The following is an 8,052-nucleotide window of genomic DNA, read 5'->3' on the forward strand; positions in this document are numbered from 1 at the left end:
TCCCGGTTGCTTTCTTTTTGTCATTTTGGTGCAGTGTTTTGGTTTGGTTTGGTTGGTTGGTTTGGTTTGGTTTGGTTTCAGACATTCCCACTCAGCCGAAGAGCAAACTCAAAGTAGTTTTCTGCTAAGGGAGTCTGACTTTTACTTACCTGAATAGGTGTGACCAGCCAGTGGACAAACCTTCTACCAACTGATTGTACCCATTTGGAAGTGCTTTATAGCTGGGTGGTGGTGATGCACGCCTTTAGTCTCAACATTTATAAGGCTGGAGCAGGTGAATGTCTGAGTTCAAGGCCAGCCTGGTCTACAGAACGAGGACAGCCAGGGCTACACAGAGAAACCCTGGAAAAACAAAACAACATCAACAACAGAGAATTGCTTTGTGTTCTGGCTGACCTTCATGTCAGAGTCTCCTGAGCTTGAGGTTGTCTGGACCTGACCACACACGAACAGAACCCAGTATGTCCTGGGATGAAGCAGGACCATTCTCACTTAACAGAACTGCTCACGGAAGGAACTCCGGTGCTAGGTCAACAGCCCTGTGAAAGACTCCTGCCTTGGCTTGGCCTATGTCTCCTTTTAGTTTTCTATTCAGGTGACATCGTGTTCAGCCTGCTGTGGACACGCAAGTTCTCAGGTGCAAAGACAGACTAGAAGTGGCATTTCAGATTCATTATAAACAAAAATTGATTGGAGGAAGAATTTTGGTGGGTATTTTTTTTTGTCTTTTTATGTTTTCAACTTTTCTACAGTGACAATGCCATTTTTGTAATTAAGAACATGATCTAGTATGTCTCTGATCATGAGTGGCCACTGGGGCTGGAGGCTGGGTCCAGGTGGTTCTTCTGTTCCTTTAATGTCTTTTAAAGCTTCTTCATTTTTTTCAGATTGACCTATCAGATATTGGATATCGTTATGGCATTATCAAACAAGTGTTTGATAATTATTCCTGATCTCCCTCCCCTGTTCACCATCCCCCTTGTAAATCCCTCCAGGCTCTTTTCTTTCTTTTTTTATTAAAGAACTGCAACCTCTCTCTCTCTCTCTCTCTCTCTCTCTCTCTCTCTCTCTCTCTCTCTCTCTCTCTCTCTCTGTCTCTCTCTCTTTGGATTTATCTTATTATATATATACAGTGTTTTGTCTGTAGGCCTGAAGAGGGCACCAGATCTTATTACAGATGGTTGTGAGCCACCATGTGATTGCTGGGAATTGAACTCAGGACCTCTGGAAGAGCAGTTAGTGCTCTTACCCACCTAGCCATCTCTCCAGCCCTCCAGGCTCTTTTCTTAAATCATGTGTCCTTTTGACCCCAACCTACCCCTCATCCTCATCATCACACATCCTTCTTTATCTATTTTTACTCTCTCTTGGTCTCTTTTCTAATATCTTAAGTTTTGCCCACATTTACTGTCATTTACATATATACATGTACATATTACAGGCTAGGATCTACATATGAGATAATGTGGCTTCAATCTTTCTGAATTTGGGTCACTTTATTTAATATTATGCTTTCCAGATTCATTTATTTTCCTGTAAATTTCATAGTTTCATTTTTTCCATTATAGCTAAATAAAGTTGCTTCATGTATATGAGCCTGCACTGCCTAGTTTTATGTCAACTTGACACAGGCTAGAGTCTTCAGAGAGGAGGGAGTCTCCATTGAGAAAATACCTCCATAAGGTCAGGCTGTAAGGCATTTTCTTAATTAATGATTGATGGGGGAGGTTCCTGGCCATTGTGGGCAGTGTCATCCCTGGGCTGATGGTTCAGGGTTATACAAGAAAGCATGAGACCGACCTAGACCCTCTGCATGTAGATGACAGTTTTGCAGTTTGGCATGTTTGTGGGAACTCTAGGAGTGGGACCAGGACCTGTCCCTGGCATATGAGCTAAAACTTATTCTCCATGCAGGGATGCCTCACCCAGCCTCGAGGCAGGGGGAGGAGCTTAGTCTTGCCTCAGTGTAGTATGACATGCTTTGTTGACTCCGATGACAGGCCTGCTTCTTTCTGAACAGAGGAGAAGTGGATGTGAGGGGGGGTAGATGAGAGGTGGGGGAGGGAACGGGAAGACAGGAGGGAGAGGAAACTGTGGTTGGTATGTAGAATAAACGAAAAAAATTTTAATTAAAAATTATGAAAGAAAAAGAAAGCAGGTTGAGCAAGCCAGAGAGAGCAAGCCAGTAAGCAGAACCCCTCCATGGCCTCTGCCTCAGCTCCTGCCTCCAGGTTCCTGCCCTGTTTGAGTTCCTGTCCAGACTTCCTTTGATGATGGACTGTTATAAGGAACTGTGAGCAAAATAAACCCTTTCCTCCCTAAGTTGATTTTGGCCATGGTGTTTCATCATGGAATAGTAATCCCATAAGACACAGCCACACTTTCATTATTGGTTCATCTGTTGATAACCATAGAGATGGGCTCCAATGCCTCCATGTCATGAGTAAGAGCAGTAATAAACCTCTCACTTGCCAATTATTTCTGGGATAACTGGAATAGATGGTTGGTGTGGGGGTCCACACCTTGCATCTGAGATGGGGTGATCAGTATAGTCACACACCCATCTTAGGGTGAACAGATCAACCATGCTCTAGGCACCTAGGCTAGTGTTAGCTGCTGCTGTGCTTTGGGGCTCCCGCTAGAATTTCTAGTCGACACTTCTTCCAACCTTTCTCTACGGCTTCTAGAGGCCACAGCATCCTTCCACACCCAGTCCTTGTCAAGGCGGGGGAGGGGGCATGAAGAGGAGTCTTTTCTAGATCTCAAGCCAGCTTCTTCTGTCACCCCCTTGGTCAGAACTGAGTCTCATAGTACCACTGGCTGCCAGGGGGAGTGCACATTTTGCTCAGGAAGACCTGTGAGAATACAGGACTGTTGGGCTAGGCAGCCAACAGTGGGATCTGTCTCATCTCTGAGCTCTGTGCACAGCTGGTCATCCAAAGCAGGGGAGGAACTGCAACTGAGCCAGGCTACAGTCAAGTGCATCAAGATTTGAGGTGACCAGAAGGCCTACAGCACAGCCAGCTCACAATGTCCCCGAACACTTGCCTTCTGCATTAGGAAAGCTAAGTCACTGATCATGGTTCCTCCATACGAAAGACCTATTTTGCACTCACCTGGGACCTGTGGTTACCCAACCCCTTCCAAACTTTAGGCAAATTTAAACCTAGGGACTTTGAGTCCTCTTGGGAAATTGATTCCCTGGGATTAAGATATTAAAGCATCAGGCCACTCCCCAGGACTAAGGTATTAGTCTCAGGTAGGAATCTGAAACTTTGCACTCAGACTCTGAATCTGATACCTGAGTCACAGTGAGCCAATTACCCACCATGCCACAGTTTTTCCACTCAGCATCACTCCTTGCTACTAAATTCTGCTTTGGTTCTAAAGGGCTAGCAGCCTACTTGAGCATGAATCCTATGTTTGGTACCCTCCCAGGTCTCAGATTTCCCTCCCATAAGATGGAAATCACAAATTGCACTACTACACCTAACAAGCATCCCACGGGTGTTATTGTCTGCATTGCTAACAATATACATGTAAGCCCTTCTTGGTTTGGATTTGAGATTATAAAATACCTCCTAGGAGCTGGGCGGTGGTGGCTCACGCCTTTAATACCAGCACTCGGGAGGCAGAGGCAGGCGGATATCTGAGTTCAAGGCCAGCCTGGTCTATAAGAGCTAGTTCCAGGACAGCCTCAAAAGCTACATAAAGAAACCCTGTCTTGAAAAATAACCCCCCAAAAATACTTCCCAATTTTTTGCTATTCTAAAAACAGTTTCAGGCCCTTTTAACCCTTTGACTTTTGCATATGCTATACCACTATGTGGAATGTCCCCTCCATCTCCACCAAGTTACATCTATTTGTTGAGATCACACTCAGGAGTGGCCTTACCCCTACCCCACCCTCCCAAACTGCTCCTCTAGTCAAGCAGCCATGGCCTGTGACAGTTCTTTGTGTCAGAGCCATGAGATCTGGCCAACACGAGTTGATGGGGTCTCTCAGAGTACAGGGGCTTCAGAAACTTCCTGCAGCAGAAGAGGAGCTCTAGAGGTGAGGTGGAGCAGAGAGGCTGCTCTTGTCACTTGGTCTGGGTATGCTGGCTGTCGCTTTTCCTCTCTCGTTATTAACTGGCTTTCTGTTTCCGGTTCACATAACAGACAGCAGCTGCCATCCACGCTCCAAAACCTCTATTCAAGAGAGCAGCCAGGTGGAGCCGAGGTTTTTCTTCCCAAGTCCTGATTCCTCAGGAGAAGGGTTGCTCAAGACAGCTTCCATTGGCAACCACTCCTGACCCAGTCAACTGTGGTGGGAAGCAAATGGGGGGGGGCCTGGCTGCAGGGTCAAGTGGAGGAGGAGGGAATGCCCCACAGTGGAGAACACAGCAAGATGACATCCTGCTGTTCTCATGGAGTACTGTGATGTCCCCAAGCTGTCTGATCTCAGCAGGGCCATTCATGGTGTACCTGTCAACACATATTGGTTAAAGGAGCAAGTGATAGAAACTTCTAGAAGCTTCAACTAAGAAAGAGCATCTCACAGAAGGACTGCATAAGAGGACCGCGGCATCTGCCTCCTCCCCAGGGTCCTTTACTGCTCCCATCTCGGTTTCAGTTTCAAACTCGGGATTCCTAGGACACAGGCTGTGAACAGCCTAGCTTCCAGGGAAGGCAGGCTTTGTCTTACAGATGGGACTGCAGAGCCTTCGGTGTGCACTGCGTGGTTCTCAGAGAAAAAACCAGTGGGAGCTGGAGAGTGACCACAGGGGCAGCTGTCTGGGGACCTGAGTTTTGAAACTTTCTTCTTTCCCCCATTCCTCTCTAAACCTCTATCTTTAGCTCAAGCTAAGAACAACCTGGCTGGATAGCTTAAGAACAAAGTTTATAACCTGGCAGTGGTGGCACATACACTCTGGAGGCAGAGGCAGGTAGATCTCTGGCTTCAATCAAGGCCAGCCTGCTCTAAATGGCAAGTTCCAGGACTGCCAGGGCTACACAGAGAAACCTTGTCTCAAAACAACAAGAAGGAAAGAATATCGATACATGAAAAGTGATTGTTAATTTCAAACAGGTCTTTCTGGATGTGAGGGGGTTGATCACAGGGTTCATTCAGCTCATCTGACAGGCTTGGCAGATGTCCCCTTCCTCCCTCACTGCTCCATGTCATCCCTCCCGAACTGTGTGCTCTTCAAAGAGAATGACCTTCCTGGAATAGAGGAGGACCAGCCTTCACTCAAGGGTATAGGAATAGCTGTGCTCCCATGCTAGAGCCTCCAAACAAGCCCTCAAATAGGTCTTTCAGACTTGAGTCCTCAGCTTAAGGGCCTTCTCTGGCGAGCTGAGATGACAGGTGTAAACCGCCACACCCAGCTCCTCACTGCTTCAACGGTGTTTTTAATCCACATTAAATTTTATGGTTGGTTTCTACCACACAGACAGCTCTAATTTCCCATTTCCAGCAGTTAGTGCAGTCTTTTAAAATAAACGCACTAGCTGTAAAATGAGTATGTCTCAAGGCGGGGCATGGCTGTGTTAAAACCAAAGACCTTGGTACTGAATGGCTGATGATCTGAAAGTGTCAGCCATCCGGTAAGTTCCAGGACAGTCAGGACTACACAGGGAAACCCTGTCTCGAGAAACCAACAACAGCAATTAAGAATAAGCCTTAGTTTCTCCCACGCTGGGCAAATGTGAAGTGCAAGGTTAAGGAGCCAGTGATGTGTCATATGATGACAGCCCATTTCCGGTTCTTAGGGATGACCACCCAGAGCAGCAAGCTCTCAGGACGCTTAAAGCCCCATTAATCCCATGCAGAAAATCTCTGCCTTCATGATGTCAGCTCAACCCTGTTCCCTCCCAAAGAACCCACTTCCTACCCTGTTCCCCCCTGCTGCTGCTAACTGGACCAGTGAAAGGTGAAACTTTTAACATTTTCTTTCTTGTTGATTATGGACAAGTTCAACTTTAGTTCTATTAACGAAGGTTCAAGTTTAAACGACCCCTGATTTAAAGGATGGCATTTAAAAGTAATTGTTATTGCCTATGAATAAAGTTCTTGTTTGTTTGTTTCTTGTGTCTCACTATGTAGTCCAGGCTGGCCTTAGACTCACTATGGCAGTCTAGGTGTGGACTCCCGAACCTCCTGTGTCTTCCTCAGAAGATGTATCCCACCACACCCGGCAAGAGTGAGGCTTATTTTATCTGGAAAGGATGTCTGGTGTGAGTGGGTAGAGAGGGCTGCGTCAATGGACTTCGTAGCTACAAAGGTTTTGACATCTAGTCCCCTGTGAAAGGGACTAGAACAGCTCTTGGTGAGATGCCCTCACTCCACACGAGTGTCAGCAAATGGGTAAACAAAGACAAATTTGTCCTCTTGACACTTGGTGTTCCTGAATTTCATATTTATGTTTTGAGAAATGGTCTCTGTCACAAATCAAAATGATGTTTCCCACGATGACAGTGCCTGCTAACACTGAGTTGAGTGACCTTTTTTATTGGTCTAGCCTGGCATTTATAGATGGAGAAACTGAGGCTCAGCAAGTTGTGAAACTTGTTCTGGGTCCCCCGCAGGCTGACCGATGGATCTGAGTTGTGCCTAAGTGAAGAGCCTGGGGGCCCTGTGCTCAGGAATGTTTTTTCTACCACATCACTGGCTGTGTCAGGCCCCATCTCTGTGTTCCTCCAAAGTGGAACAGGAGATAGTTTTGCCCTTCCAGGCCAGATCATCAGAGCACCCACAGACTCCCCACTGGGCCCTGGGGCAGGGCGCTCACACGTTACTCAGGTGTGAAAAGGCACTCGGAAGGTGGTGCTCAGACCCTGACTGGTTGAATCACAGAACACAAGACAGGCATTAGGCTTCAGAAAGGGTTTTTCCATTTCCGTTTAGCTACTTACTGATGGCAGAAAACAAATACCCAACTCCTAAACTCCTGGGAGTTAGGACCATAGCCTGAGATGGCCTTGTGCCCAATGCCACCAGATTTGGGGGATATCAGAGATGGGAAGGGCTCTAGGCTGTCTACTCCAACCTTGTCATTCTAAGAGGGACAGAGACATTCCCTCAGTCAGGACTCCTGGTTTTCTGGCTGGTGCTGTGTGCTCACCACCTGCTGTCCGCTAGGTGTCAGGGTACCAAAAGTCATCACGGAGGGCAGAGGCGGCTCTCTGTGTGGAAGGGCACTGAGAAAGTGAGGCCTTCCTAGCTGGCAGGTGAATGAATGAGTGAGCAGTTTCCCCTGGCCAGCGCTCTGCCCCTGATAGTCACACAGATCTGCTCCTGAGCTGCTGAGTCTCAGTAGGGGCAGCTGTCTACAGGCAGAGCTCTCGCTGGAAAAGAAACGGCAGCTGTGTGGGAAGTGCCTTAGTCAGAACCTTTAAGGGGTGTGCCATCACTGCAGTCATAATGCAGCAATGTGGAACGTAGGAGCAACACACCATCAGGAAGAAAACAATTATCTTAAAAGCTGAGACTATTTCTGTGAAGTCGGAATTGTGGTAACATAAGAGTGATGTTTCAAATGGCTTGTAGTTATTTTTGTTTATGTTTTCCAAGACAGGGTTTCTCTGTGTATCTCTGTAGACCAAGGTAGCCTTGAACTCACAGAGATCCGCCTGCCTCTGCCTCCCTAGTCCTGGGATTAAAGGTGTGCACCACTACCGCCCAGCTATGGCTTGTAGTTATTGAGGATTTGCTTCCTCCTGAGACAAGGCTGGGCATGCAGCCCTGGACACAGGCTTATCTCATTCCATCCACAGTAGCAGACTGACAGTCGGGATGCCTGGCTTCAGAACTTACATGTATGTATGCATGCATGCATGCATGTTTGTGTGAATGCAAGCACTCACATGTGTTAGACAAAAACCCCACTACTGAGAGATCCCTCCAGAACCAAAGCATTTGAGGGGCGTGGGTGGGTGGACGGGGGGAGGGGGTGTCAGAATCTCTTGCTGAACCCAGAGCTCACTGGTATGGCTAGACTGACTCACCAGGGAGCCTCAGAATCCCCCTCCCCACTCCATAGACGCACACTACCATGTCTGGGCTTTTTG

The sequence above is a fragment of the Mesocricetus auratus genome, unplaced genomic scaffold (assembly GCF_017639785.1).
Source record: "Mesocricetus auratus isolate SY011 unplaced genomic scaffold, BCM_Maur_2.0 Super-Scaffold_100007, whole genome shotgun sequence".
NCBI lineage: Eukaryota > Metazoa > Chordata > Mammalia > Rodentia > Cricetidae > Mesocricetus > Mesocricetus auratus.